This window comes from Elgaria multicarinata, chromosome 6 (assembly GCF_023053635.1).
Source record: "Elgaria multicarinata webbii isolate HBS135686 ecotype San Diego chromosome 6, rElgMul1.1.pri, whole genome shotgun sequence".
Taxonomy (NCBI): Eukaryota; Metazoa; Chordata; class Lepidosauria; order Squamata; family Anguidae; genus Elgaria; species Elgaria multicarinata.
In genome coordinates this window covers 6,082,246-6,104,912 of record NC_086176.1, presented here as the reverse complement: position 1 = coordinate 6,104,912, position 22,667 = coordinate 6,082,246, and the positions used below count along the sequence as shown (strand labels likewise).

At 41.5% G+C, this 22,667-nt stretch overlaps 1 protein-coding gene and 1 pseudogene across 1 annotated transcript in view; one reads left to right on the top strand and one right to left on the bottom strand.

Moving 5' to 3' along the window:
• Nucleotides 1-22,667, top strand: part of ADGRL3 (adhesion G protein-coupled receptor L3) — a 707,807-nt gene that overhangs the window by 163,112 nt on the left and 522,028 nt on the right. The window lies entirely within an intron of this gene.
• Nucleotides 14,569-17,094, bottom strand: LOC134400133 (uncharacterized; annotated as a pseudogene).

Below are 22,667 nucleotides of genomic sequence, written 5' to 3'. Positions count from 1 at the left end.
CATCCACATGACGCACAGGGGAATCCGGGCCCAGGCCGCACCAAAGCCTCCGTTAACGCACCATAAGCGAAGTCGCTTATGGCGCGCCTTTTCCGCAGCCCCAGCCTGAGGCTGGAGCTGCGGAACGTCTAGCAAGGTCCGTGGCTTTTTGTGGCTACTCGCTTACTTGCGAGTAGCTGGGAAAAGCCACGGACTGGGCACAGCGCTCAGCGCTGTGCCCATTGGGCCGGGGGGGGGATCCCGGGGGGGACATGGGGGGGAAGGCCGGACCGCAGGAGAGGGAGATGGCAAACGGCAACACAGGGGACAGCACGGACAGGGAGGGCGGGGAAAGAGTGGGCAGGGGGCAGGGGGCTTAATTTAAAAAGGGTGGGGGGGCTTAATTTTTTAAAAAGGCTCCTACCTTGTCCGCAGTCTTCAGGGCGCACGTGGCCCCTTTAACAAAACAAAAAAAATGGCCGACACTGCAGGGCTTCCTTAGTCCCTGCGCGTCAGCCGTCTAGGAGGCAGGGCGGCGCGCGCTAAAGTTAGCGCGCCGTCGCCCAGCCTCCCTGCCGGCTTATCCGGCATCATCTAGCAAAGCCCTCAGTTGCCTCAGTGGCACAGACTGATGGTGATGGTGCAGCTACGCCCGTATCTGGCTTCAGAAGTCTATGCACTTGTAACCTCCAAGATAGATTACTTGCCCTTGAACACTGTTCAGAAACTGTAACTTGTGCAAAATGCGGCACCCAGGGACCAGAAGGTGTGAGAATATAACACCAATTTTGGCCTGGTTGCGTTGGCTGCCTGTATGTTTCCAAACCTGATTCAAGTTGCTGGTTTTAACTTATAAAGCCTTACAAGGCTTGAAACAGCAATATCTGACGAAACGCCTCTCCGACCTGAACCTGCCCAGACACTATGATCAACTTCTGAGGCCTTCCTTGGAGTGCTTCCTCTGAGGGAGGCTTGGGAGGTGGCAACAAAGGAGAAGGTAGCCACTGGATTATGGGATGCTCTCCCAACTGAGTTCCACCTGGGACCAACACTCTCATCCTTTTGGCATCAGTTTAAGACTGTCCCTTACATTTGATGGCATATGATGGGGCTTTATGTCAGTTGTTTTTAGCAGGTACAGTATCTTATTGTAATTGTTTTAGTTGTTTAAATTGTATTATTATATTATTATTATTATTATTATTATTATTATTATTATTATTATTATTATTATTATTTATTCCACCTTTTTCCCAATACTGGGACTCAAGGAAACTTTACAAATTAAAACATGTACAGTTAAAACAGATAGAGATATACAAAAATTGGAAAATAATTCAACATGCTACAATATTTAAAACATTTAAAAACATTTAAAATACAAATATTTTTTAAAAAATTCCAATATATAAACAGTGCATAAACAGAGGTGCAGACTACCTCCCCCCCACAAAGGCCAGCAAGAACAGAAAAGTTTGAGCTTGACTCCAGAAACACACCAGGGAGGGAGCCAGGCTAGCTTCCCTGGGAAGGGAGTTCCAGAGCCCTGGGGCAGCCACCGAGAAGGCCCACGTTCCCACCAGGCGTGCCTGTGATGATGGTGGGACTGAGAGAAGAGCCTCCCCTGAAGATCTCAGAGGACGGGCAGGCTCTTAAGGGAGAATACGGTCTTTCAGATAATCTGGACACAAAATGTATAGGCCTTTATACTGTACATTATAACCTGGAAACAGACTGGAAGCCAGTGGAGCTGTTTTAACAGGGGAGTTGTCTGCTCCCTGTAACCAGCCCCGGTCAACAATCTGGCTGCAGCTCTTTGAATCAGCTGAAGTTTCTGAACACTCTTCAAAGGCAGCCCCACGTAGAGCGCGTTACAGTAATCCAATCGGGATGTAACTAAGGCATGTGTCACTGTGGCCAGGTCATAGATCCCTAGGAATGGGCACAGCTGGCGCACTAGCTTTAACTATGCAAATGCACTCCTGGCCAATGTGGTGTAGTGGCTAAAGTGTTGGACTGGGAGTCAGGAGATCCAAGTCCTAGTCCTCACTCGGCCATGGAAACCCACTGGGTGAGTTTGGGCCAGTTACAGACTCTCAGCCCAACCCACCTCACAGGGTTGTTGTTGTGAGGATAAAGTGGAGAGGAGGATTATGTACACCGCCTTGGGTTCCTTGCAGGAAAAAAGGTGGGATATAAATGAAATAATAAATAAATAAAAATAAAATAAAACCTAGGCATCCAGGGTCAGAGCTGAATCCAGAAGTACACCCAAGCTGCGAACTTGCGTCTTCAGGAAGAATGTAACCCCACCCAGCACAAGCTGAATCCCTATTCCCTGATCTGCCTTTCGACTGACCAGGAGCACCTCTGTATTGTCTAGATTAACCTTCATTTTTTTTGCCCTCATGCAACCCATTACTGCCACAAGAAACTGGTTTAACACCGAAACAGCTTCCTTGGAATCAGGTGGAAAGGAGAAGTAGAGTTGAGTTTTAAATTATGCATGTTAGAGATTTTATATTATTTTTCATTATCTTGTATTGTGGTGTGTATTTTTGTGAACCATCCAGAGAGCTTCAACTATTGAGCAGTTCAGAAATGGAAACATCATCATCAATATCATCGTCGTCATCATCTAATTACTATCCCATGGTGGCATTGGTTTTGTGATTTCCCCCATTATATTTATGGAGTTCAAGTCACAGAATCATAGAATAGTAGAGTTGGAAGGGGCCTATAAGGCCATTGAGTCCAACCCCCTGCTCCATGCAGGAATCCACCCTGAAGTCAGTAAGATTCAGAGAAGAAGTTGGCACCAATGCAGCTATGCCTATTGACCAATGTAGATGATCAACTTTGAGGTGACCCCCTCCATGTGTGAGACTGGGGCAATTGCTCCCAGCGCTCCCCCATTTGTTTTTTGAAAAAAAAACAGGGAGGGGGTAGTGATGATTAAAGATCAGGGCAGTCAGGACCCTCTTCACACAGTCCCACTTGTAAGGAGTCAAACAAGGGCGTTTACTGTGGTTTGATTCCTCATGGCATGCCTATTTACCTGGGCTAACTTTTTGCATGAATTCAGATAGGAAGCCCTGTACTCATAAGTGCCTTCACAGGGTACCTCAGTTTTAAAAAATAGTGTTGGCGTTCTGTTCTAAAAGGTATTCAGGGTTCTAAATTGCTTCTCATTTTATAGAATAGAGTTAGCGGGTTGTAAATGTGCTATGGTATACAAAGTGAGAATTGTGTTTATACTGTTATATCAAGGCCTCAATCAATAGTGGCTCCATACTAAAGGTTGTTCTGCTATTTGTACCGAATAACACATAGTCTCCAATTATCCTTTATGCTAGGAAGTCCAGAGGGAATTGTTTTGAGAAGATTTTGTATATAGCATTGATAATGTAGATGTTCTAAACTCCTTTACTTTCCATAATTTAGACATAATTAATAGTTATTATACATCTTAATAAACATTATATAAAGATAAATCAAACTGACAGAGGACATTATATTTAGCTGTAATCCTGTATATATGTCCCAAAACAATAGCCCTAACCCTAAACAAACTTTAACTATTTCTTTAAATTTTAAATATTTGTCTTTACTCAGTACCTGAATATCAGCATTCTAAAAAGCTGTCAGATTGTCCTATCCAATAGCATTTATAATATATGATTTCAAAATTAACTGCCACAATCTTCTTTGTTCAGATACTGTTGGAATTTGCTACACAGTGATTAGGGGTATTTGAGGAATCCAGTCTTTGTAGATTCCAATATGAACTGACTCTTGGACTAATGTGTGGATTGGAACATAATTATCCACCAGCTTTCACATTTCCTGAATGTTCAGATGCAATTCTTGGCTGAAGCATAAAATATATTTAGAAATATGGAGGGGGGTGGAGGAATTGAAAATACATATTTAAATGCAGATTTTCTGGGAAATGAAAAACAAAATGGGATGGGTTGGAATTGAGTGTACACATGCCACTGGACTGTAAATAGACTTGTTTTCGTTGCCCTTAACAGTGATCAGCATACTTCCTATGATTTTACAATTTTAATTAAATTAAGAACTTGAATCAAATTAACTACACCTTTTACATTTATCCCCAACTTTAAAACTAGAGAATCTATTGGCAGTTCATATCTTTTTATCAACTTTATATATTTTATCTTTATTACATCTTTACATGACCACCTAATATGCATGACATGTGCTCCTTTTTGTGGCATAATCAACAAAATGCAAATAAGGAGGAATAGGAATTTCATTTCACAAATCATTCAAATGTGTCCAGTGTGAAAATCCCAAAAACAACCAGGAGTGTTTTTAAAAAAAGTTTGCAAGTTCCCAAACTTGTGATCAGATTGAAAAAAATGGACTTTTAAATAAATAAATAAATACACATTTTCACACTTTAGTCAGTGGGGAGAAAGTTCACACATTTGGAAAATGTAAACTTTTCCACAAATGCACACTTTTCTCATTCAAACGAAAAGGAAAAACAGGTCACAAATGAGAACAGGAGCAAGATGAAAGGACACAGAATAAGGGGCTCAAGGTACAGGAAGCCAGATTCCAGCTGGACATCAGAAAAAATGTCCTGACTGTAAGAGCAGTGCGACTATGGAACCAATTACCTTGAGAGGTTGTGGGCTCTCCCACACTAGAGGCCTTCAAGAGGCAGCTGGACAACCATCTGTCAGGGATGCTTTAGGGTGGATTCCTGCATTGAGCAGGGGGTTGGACTCGATGGCCTTACAGACCGCTTCCAATTCTACTATTTTATGATTCTATGAATGGGGCTTATGTCTGAGCAGAAATGCATAGAATTGCACCGCACATACCTTATTCTAGGGATAGGCAAATTGTGGCCTTCCAGATGTTTTTGCCTACAAATCACATCCCCTTTTAATAATGTATTCATTTTAAATGTTTTCATTATATTTATTTATTGCATTTGCATTTGTGTTGTACCCCGCCTCGATCCGGAGGGAGAGGCGGGTAACAAATAAATAAATAAATAAATAAAAATTATTATTATTATTATTATTATTATTATTATTATTATTATTATTATTATTATCCTTAGCTAGCATAGGCCAAAATATCTGGAGGGCCACAAATTGACGACTCCTGTGTTAATCTATTCACCAATGAAAGTTAACTGTGTTATTATGCAACAACTGTTTTGTGAACGACCACTGTAAATAAGGCAATCATTGCCAGACTTGTAGTGTTTCATTTCTCTCTGACGTCACTGTGTACAATCCCACCCCCAACCTGGTGTACGTGTACTTGTAGCTGAGCATAGCACTTCATGCATCTGATGAAGTAGACTCCAGTCCACAAACGCTTGTGCCATAATAAATGTATTAGTCTTTAAGGGGCCATAAAATTCTTTGTAGCATTATCCTATGTTACCACATGTCTTAATTTAAGAAGCCATTCTTTTAGTGAGAACTCTATAGCCTTCTGCTCTATTTCCGAGTGTTTGTTTTGACTGCCACTAGATCTCAGTGACCATAGAATCATGACTGTTAATATTGCTACTTGATCATATTGAATAATGTTTGGAATCACTGAACTTCAATTCCTAAAAGTCCTGTATGGCGTATAAATTAACTTTTAATTTAAGATAAAATAATTAATACTTGTTTTTATATTGACTTGTAGAATCATCAGACTTAGAGTCAGATTTTTTTAAGTGATCTGAAACTGTACCTTAATGAAATTAATTTTAGTACTTTCCAACCATGAAAGACATCCCTGTGACCATTTTCTGTTGGACCACAGTACCAGGGGCTTTGGGGGCACTTCAGAGGGAGAGAGACTCCAGATGAAAGACAAGCTGGATTCTTTTATGCAGTGCAAAGCTGTAGAGCCCCACTGCGTATAGGTGAGAATGACCTTTTCTGCAGTACATCAGAGTTGTGGCTCTGCAGGGGTTCATTGAAAAAGGATGAAGAGAAAGAGGGTTAAGACCAAAAATATTGGAGAATGGATTGTCTGTCTTTCCATCCCAGGGAAAGTGCACCAAAGCAAACAGGAGCATCCCACATGAGGTTAGCATGTCATGTGATGTGCATCCCCCTTCCACAACTGATAAAGTACCCACCCTGGGTACCCACTCTCTGCAGTGGGGCTAAGGGCCCCTGGAGTGGCTTACCATGTCATCTGTGAGGTTTACCATGTTGTCTGTGGATGAATTCCAGCATTACATTGAAAAAAGTGGTGGGCATGGGGACAGCCGCCTAGATCGTCTGGAACTTCCAACAATGTTCTAGCATGCATGGCTGAACTCTATGGTCACTGTGGCATAGCAATGGTTGGAGCGGCTGGTGGGACTTGATTCTGCCGGTGGCAGCCACTGGAATATACAGCCATCACTGCAGGAGGATGACAAAGGAACCACTCTGCAGGATTGGGTGAGGGAAGCACATGTCGTTGTTTTCTTACCCCTCCCTGCAGGATAATTCCCCTACCCACCCCACCCTACGATCATGTGAATAGGAGGGAAGGCAAATCGCATTCTTCAGTTCTTTCTTTCCCTGAAGCGAGGGGCAACCTTGGTTGCTGCCAAATGGCTGTGAAGAGCTGCCAGGTCTGGGTTCTGGAACGTGCTGTGTCCCTTGTTCCTTCACCATTCCCCCGCCTTCCAGCTGCTCCTCTCTGGTTCCCTTTCCTATCTGCAAGAACTTCTGGGTTTTTATTTTTGGAGCTGAAGGCCCTTGCCTCCTTTTCCCACCTGTTGGAGGAGTCCTCCTCACATCTGCCATCAGCTGCTATTATTATTATTATTATTATTATTATTATTATTTATTTATTTATTTATTTATATAGCACCATCAATGCACATGGTGCTGTACAGAGTAAAACAGTAAATAGCAAGGCCCTGCCGCATAGGCTTACAATCTAATAAAATCATAGTAAAACAATAAGGAGGGGAAGAGAATGCCAACAGGCACAGGGTAGGGTAAGCAGGTACAGGGTAGGGTAAAACTAACAGTATAAAGTCCACACAACATCAAGTTTTAAAAGCTTTAGGAAAAAGAAAAGTTTTTAGTTGAGCTTTAAAAGCTGCGATTGAACTTGTAGTTCTCAAATGTTCTGGAATAGTGTTCCAGGCGTAAGGGGCAGCAGAAGAAAATGGACGGAGCCGAGCAAGGGAAGTAGAGGCCCTTGGGCAGGCGAGAAACATGGCATCAGAGGAGCGAAGAGCACGAGCGGGGCAATAGTGTGAGATGAGAGAGGAGAGATAGGAAGGAGCTAGACCGTGAAAAGCTTTGAAGGTCAACAGGAGAAGTTTATATTGGATTCTGGAGTGAATTGGAAGCCAATGAAGAGATTTCAGAAGCGGAGTAACATGGTCAGAGCGGCGAGCCAAGAAGATGATCTTTGCGGCAGAGTGGTGAACAGAAACCAACGGACTCATGTGAGAAGAAGGAAGGCCAGAGAGAAGAAGGTTGCAGTAGTCCAACCGTGAAATAACCAGCGCATGAACAAGCGTCTTGGCAGAAGAGACAGACAAAAATGATCGAATCCTGGCAATATTATACAGGAAAAAACGACAAGATTTAGCTACTGCCTCAATATGAGGAATAAAGGAGAGCGAGGAGTCAAATATAAAGCCAAGGCTACGAGCTTCCTTGACCGGAGTAAGCATAACATCATTGACAGTAAGAGAGAATGAGAGATGAGGAGAAGGTTTAGGAGGAAAAACGAGCAATTCAGTCTTTGCCATATTAAACTAGGCATTGCTTCTTAACAGCAGGGCAGGGCAGCTACTGTGAGGAAAAAACATTTTGATTCTTAGCAAGGTTGGTTGCTTAAAGGCGAATCCAAGAAATCACCTTGGATTCCTTCTGCTGGGATGGGCCTAAATACATTGTGTAAGTGGAAGCAGCTACTGGCTACAAAATGTTTATTTGTTTGTTTGTTTATTAAAGCACTAGCTGTACCCTACCACGCGTTGCTGTGGCTCAGTCTGGCTAAATTGAAAAGAAAGAAAAGACAAAGTGGATGTTTCTAATACGTTTAATTTCACAATGCTTGTGGATATACAATATTTTTAGTTGTTCCATTGTCTGTGTAGATATAGAGATTGTCTGGTTTGCCGACTCTAGAACACGCAACATATAATTGTCCATGTGAGAAGCAATCTGTGTCTAGATCTAAACCTCACAATTATAAAGATTGGCCCTGAGCTTTGTTGATGGTGATTGCAAACGCCAATCGAATTGGGAATTGCAATCTCTTAAATTGAAATGGCATATCTGTTGGAATCATAGGAATGCGAGGAACGAGGACATCTTCACCTTTGAAAGGTCCTGTCAAGATTGATCTCCGACTATAACAATTGCCACTTCGTCTATAGTTGGAGCATTGAATCTTCGCACATGTTCTCCAGCAGGCGTTTTGTCAGCATGAATAACAATCTTGTGTGTATCAGACGGCATCATGTCAATTGCTGTTTTGAACAAATGTACTAAATTGTTTTTTTCGTGAAGTAGCTGTTGCAGTTTTGAAACGATGGACCTTTTTATGCCGGTATAAATTCCGCAGCGTGCATTCAATTCATCATTGCCATCACCAATGAAATACATTTGTAGGAATTTATGTTGACTATCTTGAAACGGAAGGAAGGAGCCGGCTTTATGATAAATTTGTCCTTTGACTTTGAAAGTTGGCATAAATGGAGCTGTGATGATTTCTGCGCCGAACAACATCATTTGGAAGCATGAGTTGTATTTCCTGATGTTAGATAGGAAATGCTTTGATTCTGCGGTATATCCGGCAAGCAAAGTTTGTAATGGCTCTGCTGGTTCTCCAAGTTGAGGCAGTTTAATTTTTCCAGCAGCGCAACACATTCCTTTTGTTTCTCCATTAAATTTCAGAGGCTTGCAATAAGGACACACTTCAGTCATAGTGCCGATGAGAACATGCTGGCTCAAACTATAATCATCAGCTGGGTTGTACCGGAATACAAGACGATTGTAATCGTGTAATTGTTTACCACAGAGTCGTGTTTGACGCTGATGTGCTGTTTCTCGTTGACGTCTTTCAGCCGCTCTCAGCCTGTCGCGTTCATTCTGTTGAGAACAAAGCAGATCTGAAGCTGTAGAACGCGATTGCCGTGCTCGCAACCGTGCATCCTCAAGTCTGGCTGAATGTTGCTTGGCTGGTTCCTTGGCACGTATTTGAGCCATTCTTTTTCTTTTTTTCTCGTTTGCTGATGCCCGTTCTTCCTCAGTCTGATTTGCAATTTCTCGTCACAGTGCTTCCGCTCCGCGAGTACGATGACCTAAGTGTGATCTTCTGCGAGGCATTATTTGGATGAAGTAAAGCAGATTGTTTGGTTTTTTTAAAAAGGATGTTTTTACGGTGAGAGGGTTAGCAGAAACTCCTGGCAGTTACCTTTCTTCAGAACGTGTAACTGTCACACATGTGACATCTATATTCACTCAGCCAATTGTGAGAAAACATGCAAATAGGAGAGGAGTCAGAGGCAGCGGATTGGCCTACTGGTTGGCGATGTCACAATGATCAGCAGGACTGGTTTTGAGGAGGCCTATTTCTTCGATTTTAAGACAAACCTTTGACCCCATATAGAACATAGTTACATAACAACGCTCGCATATTCGAATACAACGTTGTGTCAAAATTTCAAAGCAATCGGTGAAGAACTTTCAGAGATATAACGTCTGTTTCGAACGGACATTTACATTTTTATTTATATAGATTTGTTTTCCACCCTATATCATTGGGATTTCAGGGCGGCATACAGATAAAATCAATTCAAACAGTATAAAACAATAAATGGTGTACAATAAATCAGCAGTCCCCAACCTTTTTGGCACCAGGAACCGGTTTTGTGGAAGACAATTTTTCCACGGACTGGGGGGGGGATGTTGAGGGGATGTTTTGGGGATGATTCAAGCACATTACATTTATTGTGTACTTTATTTCTATTATTATTACATTGTAATATATAATGAAATAATTATACAACTCACCATAATGCAGAATCAGTGGGAGCCCTGAGCTTGTTTTCCTGCAACTAGACGGTCCCATCTGGGGGTGATGGGAGACAGTGACACCTGAAGTGTGTTGCTTATGTCCAGTCTACTTGTCAATGTAGAAATTGCATTGTTGTCAATGAGAACGCGGCCTGGTTCCTAACAGGCCATGGACCGATACCAGTCCGTGGCCCAGGGGTTGGGGACCCCTGCAATAAATGATGTATTAACAAGGTAAAAACCAGTAGAAAGTTTAAAAGCAATAAAAACAATTAAAACTATGTGTAGCTCTTAGGCAAATTTAGCCCTCAAAGGCTTTAATAAAAGCCACGATTTAACTTGGCGCTGAAACAAGGCCAACGTTGGCACCAGTCAGGCCTCCAAGGGGAGGGCATTCCACAACCGGGAGCCCACAACAGAGAAAATTGTGAAAATTGTTATCACTCAGATAACAGTACTGCTGGAAGTCAAATCATTATCATAGGGTGACCACATGGAAAGGAGGACAGAGCTCCTGTACCTGGGAGTAAGCTCCATTAAACTCAGTGGGACGTATTTCTAAATAAACATGTATAGGCTTGCACTGTAAGGCTGAGAATAAGGTCCATTGAACATAGTGGGATTACATCTGAGTATTATTATTATTTATTTATTTATTTATTTATATAGCACCATTAATGTACATGTAATGTATTGCACTATAAGTCTTCCAAGCTGCCATAAACACTGTTATTTCTTTCATCTAGTTCCCCAAATTCATGCTGTAATAACGTGAGAGCTTTACAGTGCCATCCCATACAGGTCTACTCAGTTGTAAGTCCTACTGCTTTCAATGGAGTTTACTGCCAGGTAAGTGTGTATAACAGAAGAGACTAACTCAGCATGAGGGCCAAATTCCATTTCAAAGAAGTTCTTGGATGCCACATTCCAGTAGCTGGCATTGCCAAGGCAAAAGTGGAAGGGACTGGAAACAAAGAAAAACACACACACACACAATTGATACAAATTTATAGTAGGAAGCATATCTATTCAGACATACAGTGATGGCCAAAATTGTGTACATTTTTTGAAATTTTTGCATGCTTATAGAAAATGTTCTGTTTCATCAAATTCAAATGAAAGACCTGATTCACGTAATACAACCACCCTGCTTCTTTTCCTGGGTGTCCAATCAACTCTTTTCTTTGGCGCCCTTGCTCTATTTATGTTGTATGTACGTACACTTTTAATTTGAGAAATACTTGAAATATTCACACAATCTCCAATTGCACTTCAGGTACAGAACAAACAGCAAAACCGACTTTCCCCAACTTGAAACAGGATGTATCACAGCTACTGCCATGTGATTGGTCCCCAGAACAAGGACTGTGATTGGCCAGTAGGGTTTGCAATTCCAATAAATAAATAAATAAATAAATAAATCCACTTCTTCACTCACTCACACCTGTGTTTGTTTTTAGACTAAAGTAAGCGTAACTTTTTTTGTGCTGCAGGTATTTGCATTCTGTTTTTTGTATTGAATTCAGCATTAAATTCTCTTTCAATTGATATATAAACATTTGAATTTTGTGAAACAGAACATTTTCTATAAGCATGCAAAGTTGCAAAACATGAAAATTGCAAAAAATGTCCACAATTTTGGCCACCGTTGTAAGCAGGTCTACTCCAAAGTAAGCAGGACAAGCCTCTGCATGCCTACCCCCAAGTAAGCAGGAAGAAATAACTCAGGAGCACTTTCAAATAGCATGCCTATTCCGAAGTAAGCATGGGCATCATGTGTACCCAGAAGGAAGTAGGACTGCATCACTCACCAGCTTCCACTGTAGCCGTGTCCCCACTGCCCTGCAGGCAAAAGCTCTTCTCTCTGATCAGCAGCTGAACAGCAACCATTGTTTTCCCTGTGAGGCAGAATCTGACAGCCTAGATAGGGAGCCCCTATGGAGTGGCCCTGTAGACACCGTCATGGGGGGAAGGAAAGTAATATATGCCAAATTTAAAAAAACATTAAAAACTCACAACAGACAATACACACAGAGACATCATACATCTAAAACCAATCCCTGGCAACTCCAGGTGGAGCAGGAAAAGACCCTTGCCTCAAGCCCTGGACAGTCAGTGTGGAGAATACTGAACTAGATCAGATCAAACACTTGATTTCCAGTCTACAGACTATTAGGAAAAGCATGTCTGTGTCTGATATGAGATTAGGGACGAAAAAGGTTTGACGAAATGGTCAAATGCCACTGTCAAATTCCAGTTGAACATGTCAGAAGAATGGAAAATGTGTGCTTTTTACAGAGCCTTCTCAGGTAGTGTAAAATGCTTAGAACTATGAGCTTGGATATGAAAGACCTGTGTTCAGATCCCTGCTCAGCTGGGATCTCTCATGCCCGAGCTCTGTGGTGGAAAGGAGGAGCCAGGGAACTAGATGAGGCTGGTTTTTAATTCTGCCACTGCTACTTGTTCTGTTTGAGGTAATTTTCGAGTCTAGTATTTATAATGATTTTATTTCGATAAAGACTCCCTTTAGAACCTTGGTTGCATAATGTGTAGGTTGAAATAAATATTTTTCATGTTAAATTTACTTTAGAGTGAAGGGATTTATTCAGCGGGAAAAAAAACCATTGCAAATAAATGCAAATAGATGTTATTGTTTGAAAACTGTGATGTTTTACTACCGGATATTAGAACATGGAGAGTTTGATTTATAGCACTGAATAGTTAATGTGAAGAAGTAACAAATTATAGCATTAGGCCTCCTGCTGCAGGTTGGCATTTGCCAGATGTTGCAAAACTTGAAAACTGAAAGAAAGCTCCCCTATTTTCTCCTTCTTTCACTTCATGGTTTGGCTGTTAGCATTGAAGCCAGTGTGGAGTAATAGATAAAAGTGTCACAGTGTGATCTTGTATGTCTCTACTCAGAAGTAAATGCCACTGATTTCAGTAGCGCTTACTCCCAGGTATAGGATTGCAACCTTAGGCTATGCCTGGGGAGACCAAGGTACAAATCCCCAATCAGCTATGAAGCTCAGGCTAGCTGGGAACGTTGCGAGGGTAAAATTGGGCCGAGATGGAGGACCGTGTGTTCTGCTCTGAAGTCCCTGGAAGAAGGATGGGGTGAAAATGGAATAAATGAAGGAATCTGTCATATTGGTGGGGTGGGGTGGGGTGGGGTGGGGTGGGGTGGGGGAGCACCACAACATTGTCTCCTCGTTTATTTATCAACAACATATGCCCTATGTTATGAGTCTAGACCTGAGTTAATAATTCATGACAATGGTAGTACAGAAATAAGATTAGTGTATAGCAGGATAGCTTGCCTGCAACAACATTGGCAGAGAGCAGAGGAAACCATTGCTTGTTTCAGCAAACTGCTCATAATTATATGTACGGGTGCCATCCTATTCTCTTCCAAAGAGCGCTCCGATGTAGGAGTGCTCTGACTATCCAACATCCTGCAGGCAAACGCCTAGCGGAGCAGAAGGAGGGGGAGGAAGGAGTCTGGTTTTGTCTCTCCATTCTCCTTGATTTTTCCTCTAGTCGGGCTTCTCAGCCTATCTAGAGAAATTGTGCTGCTGGGGGTGGGACCGACGCTGTGGAGGCCATAGGATACTGTGGATCCCAGGCTCTCTTTTCCCCTCCCCTATCCACTGGAATGCCCCCGCCGTGGTTCTTTCTGAGGCAGCTGCTGTTTGACACAAGTAGTGAGCCCTGTGCTAGTCGCAATGCTTAAAATGGTTTGTTAGTTTTAGTTTTACAATTGTTTTGTACTAGCTGTACCCGGCCACGCGTTGCTGTGGTTCAGTGTGGTTAAATGGAAAAGAAAGAAAAGACAAAGCGGACGTTTCTAATATGTTTAATTTCACAATGCTTGTGGATATACAATATTTTTTGTTGTTCCATTGTCTGTGTAGATATAGAGATTGTCTGGTTTGCCGACTCTAGAACACACAACATATAATTGTCCATGTGAGAAGCAATCTGTGTCTAGATCTAAACCGCACAATTCTAAAGATTGGCCCTGAGCTTTGTTGATGGTGATTGCAAACGCCAATCGAATTGGGAATTGCAATCTCCTAAATTGTAATGGCATATCCGTTGGAATCATAGGAATGCGAGGAATGAGGACATCTTCACCTTTGAAAGGTCCTGTCAAGATTGTTGCTTCTACAACGTTGCTCAGTAATTTTTTTACTGCAAGCCGCGTGCCGTTGCAAAGCTTTGGCTGGTTGATATTTCGCAACATGATAATTGGCATGCCGATTTTCAATTGCAGTACGTGCGGTGGCATCCCTGGCAGATCGAGTGAATTCAAAAATTCTGTTGGATAATTAACCGCTTCATCTGCTTCCACAACAGTGTCGATGGACTTGTATGTGACTGCCTCGCTTTGAATGTTAGACTGAATAATATTGTTAAGTTTGTAGACGTTTTTGTTCTTGGCCGCAAGAATAGCTCGTTCACTCAGCCAATCGTGATTCTTATAATTGGTTTGAATATTGGGAAATACTTTTCCAACAAATTCTTCTTTTGACGTCACTAAATTGCAGAAGTTATGAGGCAATGAAATTCGTCCTGAGGTCAGATCAACTGGCACCTTTCCGTTCCCAATTTCCAGCAATTGACGTGAGAATATCTCAGCTGATCGATCGTTTTGCAGCTGGACACGCATATTTGTAGTTAATTTTAACGTCTTGACGTGTCGCCATAAAGTAGAGTATTTCAGGCAAGCATTTATTTCATCCGCTGGTGTTGATCTAGGAATTACAGGTAATGTTTGCCTGAAATCTCCTGCAAGCAATATTATTGCGTTCCCAAATGGTCTGATGTTTCCTCGCAAATCTTGCAATGATCGATCAAGAGCCTCGAGGGATTTTTTGTGTGCCATTGTGCATTCATCCCAAACCATAAGTTTGCATTTTTGCAATACTTTTCCCATGCCGGATTGGAAATGTTGCACGTGGGAGTTTCAATGAATTGCATATTCAATGGCAATTTCAAAGCGGAATGAGCAATTCTTCCACCTTGTAGCAATGTCGCAGCTATCCCGGACGACGCAAGAGCTAAGGCTATGTCATTTTGGGATCGAATTGTTGCCAGAATCAATCTAATTAGGAACGTTTTACCAGTTCCTCCTGGCGCTTCTAAGAAGAAGATTTTTCCAACCCCGTTATTTACAGTTTGCATTATTTGATCGTAAATGTGATTTTGCTCAAGCGTTAGCTTAGGAATATTTGATTGCACATATGACAAAAGACCACCCATGTTGTAATTTTGTTCACGACGCAATTTTACATCGAACAAAGCAGGAGCAGATCGATTCGGTGATGGCATTCCCAGTTGATTGAGAACTTTGTTCGCGATTTCTAAGCACAAATCTTCAGTCATTATCAACGCTTCGTTGTAGATTTCTGCTGTGAAATCTATGTTCATATTTGAATTTTCGTTGCGTATTCGACGTAAAATATCTTCAGCCATGTCCGATTTATATTTCTCCCATAACTGTTGGAGATGAAGGAGAGCAGGCGGTCAATATGATTGCAAACAATGCACGAATTTGATTTGGATGTGACGTGTTGCACCCGTCATTAATGCATACATCCCAGTGTCGGTCGTTCTCCAATAAATTCAGAGCTTGACATGCACTGCGGAAGGTGGCATGTGTAACACTGTTGACAATTCTCAGTTGCTGGAAAGACGTTGGACCGGCCACATTTACCAACAGCTTGTGAAGAAAGAAGCATTCATCTTGATTGGGATGCACGGTGTGCAGTCTGCCTATCGTAGTTTCTTTGAATATGCCAGGTTGTCCGTCGACTCGTTCTCCTCGTTTGCGTCGTTCAAATGTTTTTCTACTTGCATTCCATGTGTAATACGTAGGCACTTCCGAATACAGCAGTGTTTTTGCAAACGCATCATTTTGACATAAGGTGAAGAAAGCAGTTAATGTTGTAGCCAGTGGATTCAGGGCTATTTGTTGCACATTTGCAGCTGTGAAATAAACGTGTTGTCCATTTTCTAGATGTACTGCTAAGTGAACAACAGCTGGACTTCGTTCATGTATGGGAAATGAAAGAATTCGCCATACAGATTCATTGCTGCTTATGTATCTTCCAGCCTGATACGGTGTGATTTCATCAATATGTATGGCCGCATTCCTATCACTTCTTTCTGGTTGCACGCCAAAAACTGCCATGTCGCTGCCTTTATTCACGTACTTACAAATGTATTTGATCGATTTAACGGAGTTACAGTATTCCACGTTTATGTGCGCTTTGTATGTTTTTGATAGCAAAGGCGAATATGGAACAACCCACCGGTTATCTACTTCGATGTAACCGTTTCACATTTGGATGGTTGCTAATTTACCACTGTCTTCTGCTGATCTTCTTCTGTATAAAGGATATCCATTGTTTCCTGTAACTGTGTTGGATACTAATGCTCGAGGATATCGCTTAGAGCATTTTCCGTCTATCATGCATGGTGAATGTGGATTCAGTGTACCGCAAGGTCCATGTATCATATTTTTCGTTACAACTTCATGCAAATCCTTATTGACGTCGGCATCGGGTATTTCAGCGCATATTACATCGTCGATTTCGTTTGAAGTGATTTTGTTATAGAGCCAGATTAGTATATGTGCGTGTGGCAATCCTCTCTTTTGCCATTCTACTGAGTACATCCAGCAGCGCACAGCCCCAAACACTTCATGTTTTACCATGAAATGCATCAGCGATTTCAGCTTCTGTCTAAAAACACGTGCTGTGATGTCATGCCTATCCACCGGCGATTGGCCAGGAAGTAAGAGCTGTTGTATATCGTCCCAAGCTGGATTGCATGTGAATGTAATGAATAGGTCTGGACACCCGTAGTGTCGAACATACGCAATTGCATCTTGAGCGTACTCATGCATATGACGTGGACTGCCTGTATATGAAGATGGCAAAATCGTTAGTCTTCCAACGTTAGTTGTATTACCGTCATTTACAACTGCATCTGGCAAATGAACGTATTCTTCAGAGCAAAGCTTGGTCTGATTCAAACGGATGAATATCAAACGTTCTGTTTCGATTTTTGCATACATATCTACGATGTATTGGTGAAACATTTGACGGCATTTCAAAATGTGATTGTTTTCATTCTCTCGGATCATTAATCGGTATGAATAATAGTTCATTGCGCTGCATTTCATATTTGTTTCTTCGCCACCGACTGGATTTATCATCTTAACATTGAAGTGATATCCATCGGCACCATCCCAAAAAATTATTGGATGTTGCAGGGCATCGTAGCATCGATGAGTTTCTGCAACTTTTGTCAATTGATCGTTTCTCCGATGAAGAACAATATCTCTAGGTTGGAATTGATCTCTGACTATAACAATTGCCACTTCGTCTATAGTTGGAGCATTGAATCTTCGCACATGTTCTCCATCAGGCGTTTTGTCAGCATGAATAACAATGTTGTGTGTATCAGGTGGCATCATGTCAATTGCTGTTTTGAACAAATGTACTAAATTGTTTTTTTCGTGAAGAAGCTCTTGCAGTTTGGAAACGATGGACCTTTTTATGCCGGTATAAATTCCGCAGCGTGCATTCAATTCATCATTGCCATCACCGATGAAATACATTTGTAGGAATTTATGTTGACTATCTGGAAACGGAAGGAGGGAGCCGGCTTTATGATAAATTTGTCCTTTGACTTTGAAAGTTGGCATAAATGAAACTGTTACGATTTCTGCGCCGAACGACGTCATTTGGAAGCATGAGTTGTATTTTCTGATGTTAGATAGGAAATGCTTTGATTCTGCGGTATATCCGGCAAGCAAAGTTTGTAATGGCTCTGGTGGTTCTCCAAGTTGAGGCAGTTTAATTTTTCCAGCAGCGCAACACATTCCTTTTGTTTCTCCATTAAATTTCAGAGCCTTGCAATAAGGACACACTTCAGTCATAGTGCCGATGAGAACATGCTGGCTCAAACTATAATCATCAGCTGGGTTGTACCGGAATACAAGACGATTGTAATCGTGTAATTGTTTACCACAGAGTCGTGTTTGACGCTGATGTGCTGTTTCTCGTTGACGTCTTTCAGCCACTCTCAGCCTGTTGCATTCATTCTGTTGAGAACGAAGCAGATCTGAAGCTGTAGAACGCGATCGCCGTGCTCGCAACCGTGCATCCTCAAGTCTGGCTGCACGTCGCTCGGCTGCTTCCTTGGCACGTATTTGAGCCATTCTTTGTCCTTTTTGCTCGTTCGCTGATGCCCATTCTTCCTCAGTCAGATTTGCAATTACTCGTCGCACTGCTTTCGCTCCGCGAGTACGACGACCTAAGTGTGATCTTCTGCGAGGCATTATTTGGATGAACTAAAGCAGATTGATTGCACTGAAAAAGAAGATAGAAAGTTATAACAAAAACATATAAAATTGCAAAACATTAAAAAAGGAAGAAAGACGAACTAAAAAACAAAGGTAAAAATTTAAAAACTAACGAAATATTTCAATTGAAACGCAGAAAATTGGAAACATTGAAATGGAATCGTATAATATGTAGTATAGCATGTGTTGCTTTTACGTCCAACAGATGGCGATGTTTTTCAAAAAAAGAATGTTTTTACCTGTCACAGGTGTGGTGAGGAGGTTAGTGGGTTTTGGCCCCTCTGCTAAGCCGGAATCTCCTGGCAGTTACCTTTCTTCAGAACTTGGAACTTAAGCAAATAGGAGAGAAGGCAGAGGCAGTGGATTGGCCTACTGGTTGGTGATGTCACAATGACTTCTCTCCTATTTGCATAAGTGGCTTGGAGGAGGCCTCTGGGCTTTTATATACCCTATTTCTTCGATTCTAAGACACACTTTTGTCCCCATCTATAATATAGTTACATAAAAACTATATTTTTTCGAATGCAACGTTATGTCAAAATTTCAAAGCAATCGGTGAAGAACTTTTGGAGATTTTAGATTAGGAACAAACGAACAATAAATAGATGGTTTTATGGTAATGTTGTATGATGCTTTGAGTACATTTAGTAGAAAAAGCAGGATATAAAGAAACAACAACAACATTAAAAATGGTTTAAAGCATTCAACACACTTTAAATATTATATTAGTAATTATATTAGTTATTCAACCCTGTATGGTAGGGTTGTTTTTGTTCTCATGTTTCAGCTTACTGAGATCTAGTTTCCACATCACTTTTCACACACACATTCTTCAAGTGAAACAATGAACAATCACCCTAAAATGTCTTTACTAAACGTATCCCTGTCCTGTCTCTTCCCAATCACAAATTTGAAAGACACAAGTCTTCAACAATGTTATGGCTGTTGCCCTCCATGCATGTTAGCCAATTAACTCCCACCACCAGCCTGCCATGGCCAATAATTTCCTAGAGCACGCAGTGGTCACCATTATATGCTGTAATGTTCATGCTGAGCTTTGTTTAGTTGGCCCTCATAAGGGAAGTAAAGTCAAACAGCAGCATTTTTAAAAGGAAAATAATTTCTCCTTTATTTTTTTTTAAAAACTAGCATCATTCAGTGCTTCGTGTTTATATTAGTGTCCGTCTTTACACTGGCCCCTCTTGAAAATTTCTTGTTAATTGCAAATTACTATTTAAATAGATAGCAGGTGCTGATAAAATTAAATTAGTACAACAGCAGCTGAGTCCTGAGCAATTCAGTTGTTTCTGCTACATTTTTAAAGTAGTTCTTTGGTGCCTTTAATAAACTAAACCTTTGTGGTGGAAAGCATTCAGTGAAGAAAAAGAAAAATCCCTGCACCATGGGAATTTACAAAATCAATCTCTAGTAATGGGTACTAGTGGAGATGTAGACTCCAATGTATCTTGCGCTAATATCCTCATCTCACCTGAAATCTCACAGTATATATTTCGGAGTACTGTGGCAAAAGTGGTTTGAGGCCACAGCTGTATTCTTTTCCTGGCCTTGGGTAGTCCTTATTCATTTAAGTGTTGTGTGCCTGCCCAGTGCTTTGAGGAGTCATTCATTTTTCTGTCATGTGAAATACCTAGAAAGAATCTGTTATGTCAGAGGAATCTTATATGATGCACTGAAACCAAGATAAGGGGTTTGGAGCAGGGGTGGCCCAAGACACGTTGCTTCCTGAGTCAAAGGATAAGATGGTGCCCCTTCCCATTCCATGTACAAAAACCATCTGGATTGGTAGTAGAATCTTCCTTCAACATTGGTGATGGGACAGTATCCTCCACTCTACCTGCAGGCCCCTGGCTATCCACCCAGCACCGAGGCCTTTCCTTGCTGCTGCTTTGCAGCACCTGCCACCTGAGACAGCTACTTCATTCTGCCTAACGGCAGCTGGCCCTTCTTAGGAATCAGGATTCCAAGCCCTCCCACCAAAATGTGAGGCCAACACAGATTGGCTGTGCAATCCACAAAGCCTTTATTCAGGAAAAGAAAAGAAAAAGTCTTCACACCTGGAATGACTGTGAAGGCTAGGAGCTGTCTTCTAAGCCTACTTAGCTAAACAAAGCAAGACAGTTGCCTATCAACCAAATAGATGGTTTCCCACTGTGCCCAACTGTCTTGCTCCGGCAACGTGACAATGGTAACCCTACTGCTGAGCCTGCTGCCCTCTGAGACATTGCCCCCAATGCCCTGCTCGTTTGGGGAAGGATATTTACATCCTTAACAGAGCAAGGCATTGCGGGATGAGATCTCGGAGGGCAGCAGACTCAGCTGCAGGAGCACAGCTGCCACCTTGCTATGGTGAGAAAAACAGCAGGGCTACAGGTGCCTGGAGAGCATCAGCAAGTGCAGGGGATGGGAAAGGAAGAAGCAGCACAAGGGTAGGAGGGGGGAGTTTATCTCACGTGGCAAAATGCCTTTGGCTGATCCTGCTTCTCATTTTGTATATGTAGTGAATCGGACTATTGTATCCACTGGGATAGCGTTTGTGCTCCCTCTATATCATTCTTTGACAGCTCAATATTTAGGCATCTTTCTTTAATCAAGAACAGGAAATTGCTGTTCATGTCTGAATCTTCCTCCTGTCCCGCAGAGCTCTAATTCAGATGCTGAAACTCTTGACACCTCACCCTGTGGAGGTGAAATGTCTATTGCCAGCCCACTGCCCACGTAATGCCATCCCACTGCCACTACCTGAGGGATTTTATTCTGTACGTTCACTAAGGTTGCTTTGTGAAAGCTGTCAGCTCTAATGATATGGGGGCTGACTTCATACAAGCCACACTTTCCTTTTAAATAACTGTTACCGTTCTTACAAAGCCAATAATCCGACCAGAACAACAACAACAACAACAGAGACTTTCTTTCTTTTTCCTTAAGCCCCAATTTAGAACTGCCCATAGACAAGGACTTCCCCTTTCTTTCTTTCTTTCTTTCTTTCTTTCTTTCTTTCTTTCTATCTATCTTTCTTTCTTTTATCATATAACCCACCAATCAGGATCACTTTACATTTCTTAGTATTTATTTATATTACATTTTCATGCTGCCCTAATAGTTGAAGCTGTCCTGGCAGTTCACAAAATAAGACTTAAATCCATATAATGCAATAATATAATAAAATATAACATAACTTTTAAAAGTTTAAACAGAATAAAAATGGCATAATAAAACCACAGTAAAAGCCAGCAGCAGTGCAAAGTTATTAAACTGCACATTTGAAAACAAAGTAAAAGGACTAAAACCCCTTGGAGAACATAAAGGTTTTCATCTGGTGCTGAAAAGACCACTGGGCCACCTTGCAATAGGAGTCACTGGTTTGTCCTTAGCATTGGTGAATCATTGCTGAAAATTGTATGTCTATTTTTTACTTTTTGTTTACGTGATGGCTGTTTAACCATCATAATTGATTTTGTGGTAGCTCTTATTTTTTTCTAGGCTGTTTCACTTCTTGGTGTTTTGTCTTTTAACAATGTTTGTTATAGATATGTAGTTTACATTGTTAGTTTACAATGTAATTTTTGAGGTCATGTTCTCTTTGACCTTCAGGTTCATTTGGTTTTGGGTGGGTTTTTTTAAAATATGTACAACCTATTCATGTAGTTTTTACGTTTTTTTAACTGTAAGTTACGTGTTATTCTTAGATGCATAGTCTTTCAAACAATGTTTGTTTTATAAATTTGTTTTATGTTAAGGGTTAAATTATATTGCCAAAGGGAGATTGACAGGGCTGCCTCGAGCTGCTTCAAACTACGTCAAAGTGCTGAATGACAACTCATTGGCTTGGTCTTGAAATGCTAGCATAAACTGACAGAAAGTTATGGGGAGACCTACAGAAAATCCCCTAAAAGACTGATTTGAGAGGACCCCTGACCTATGTGTAAGAAGCCCCCAAACTTGTGATGGCAGTTTGCATCTTTGAGCTGAAGGCTGTGACAGTTATTTAAAAGCTAGCACTGAAAGGAATAGCTCTGTACAGTATGGCTGCATTTCAAGGTCACAGGGAGCTATGTTTTGACTTAAGGCTTGGGAACTACTGATGCAAAGATGAGAAGACTACCTTCAACACATGCTTAGATGCTGATTCTGATCAAAAGAATGTGCTAATGAGCTCATGCTCTGCAGCAGCTGAGATAAGGAGTACTGGGAACATCCTTACCTGATGCCTATTGGTGCAGAAATCACAACAATGACATTAACAAAGGCTGGGAGGACTG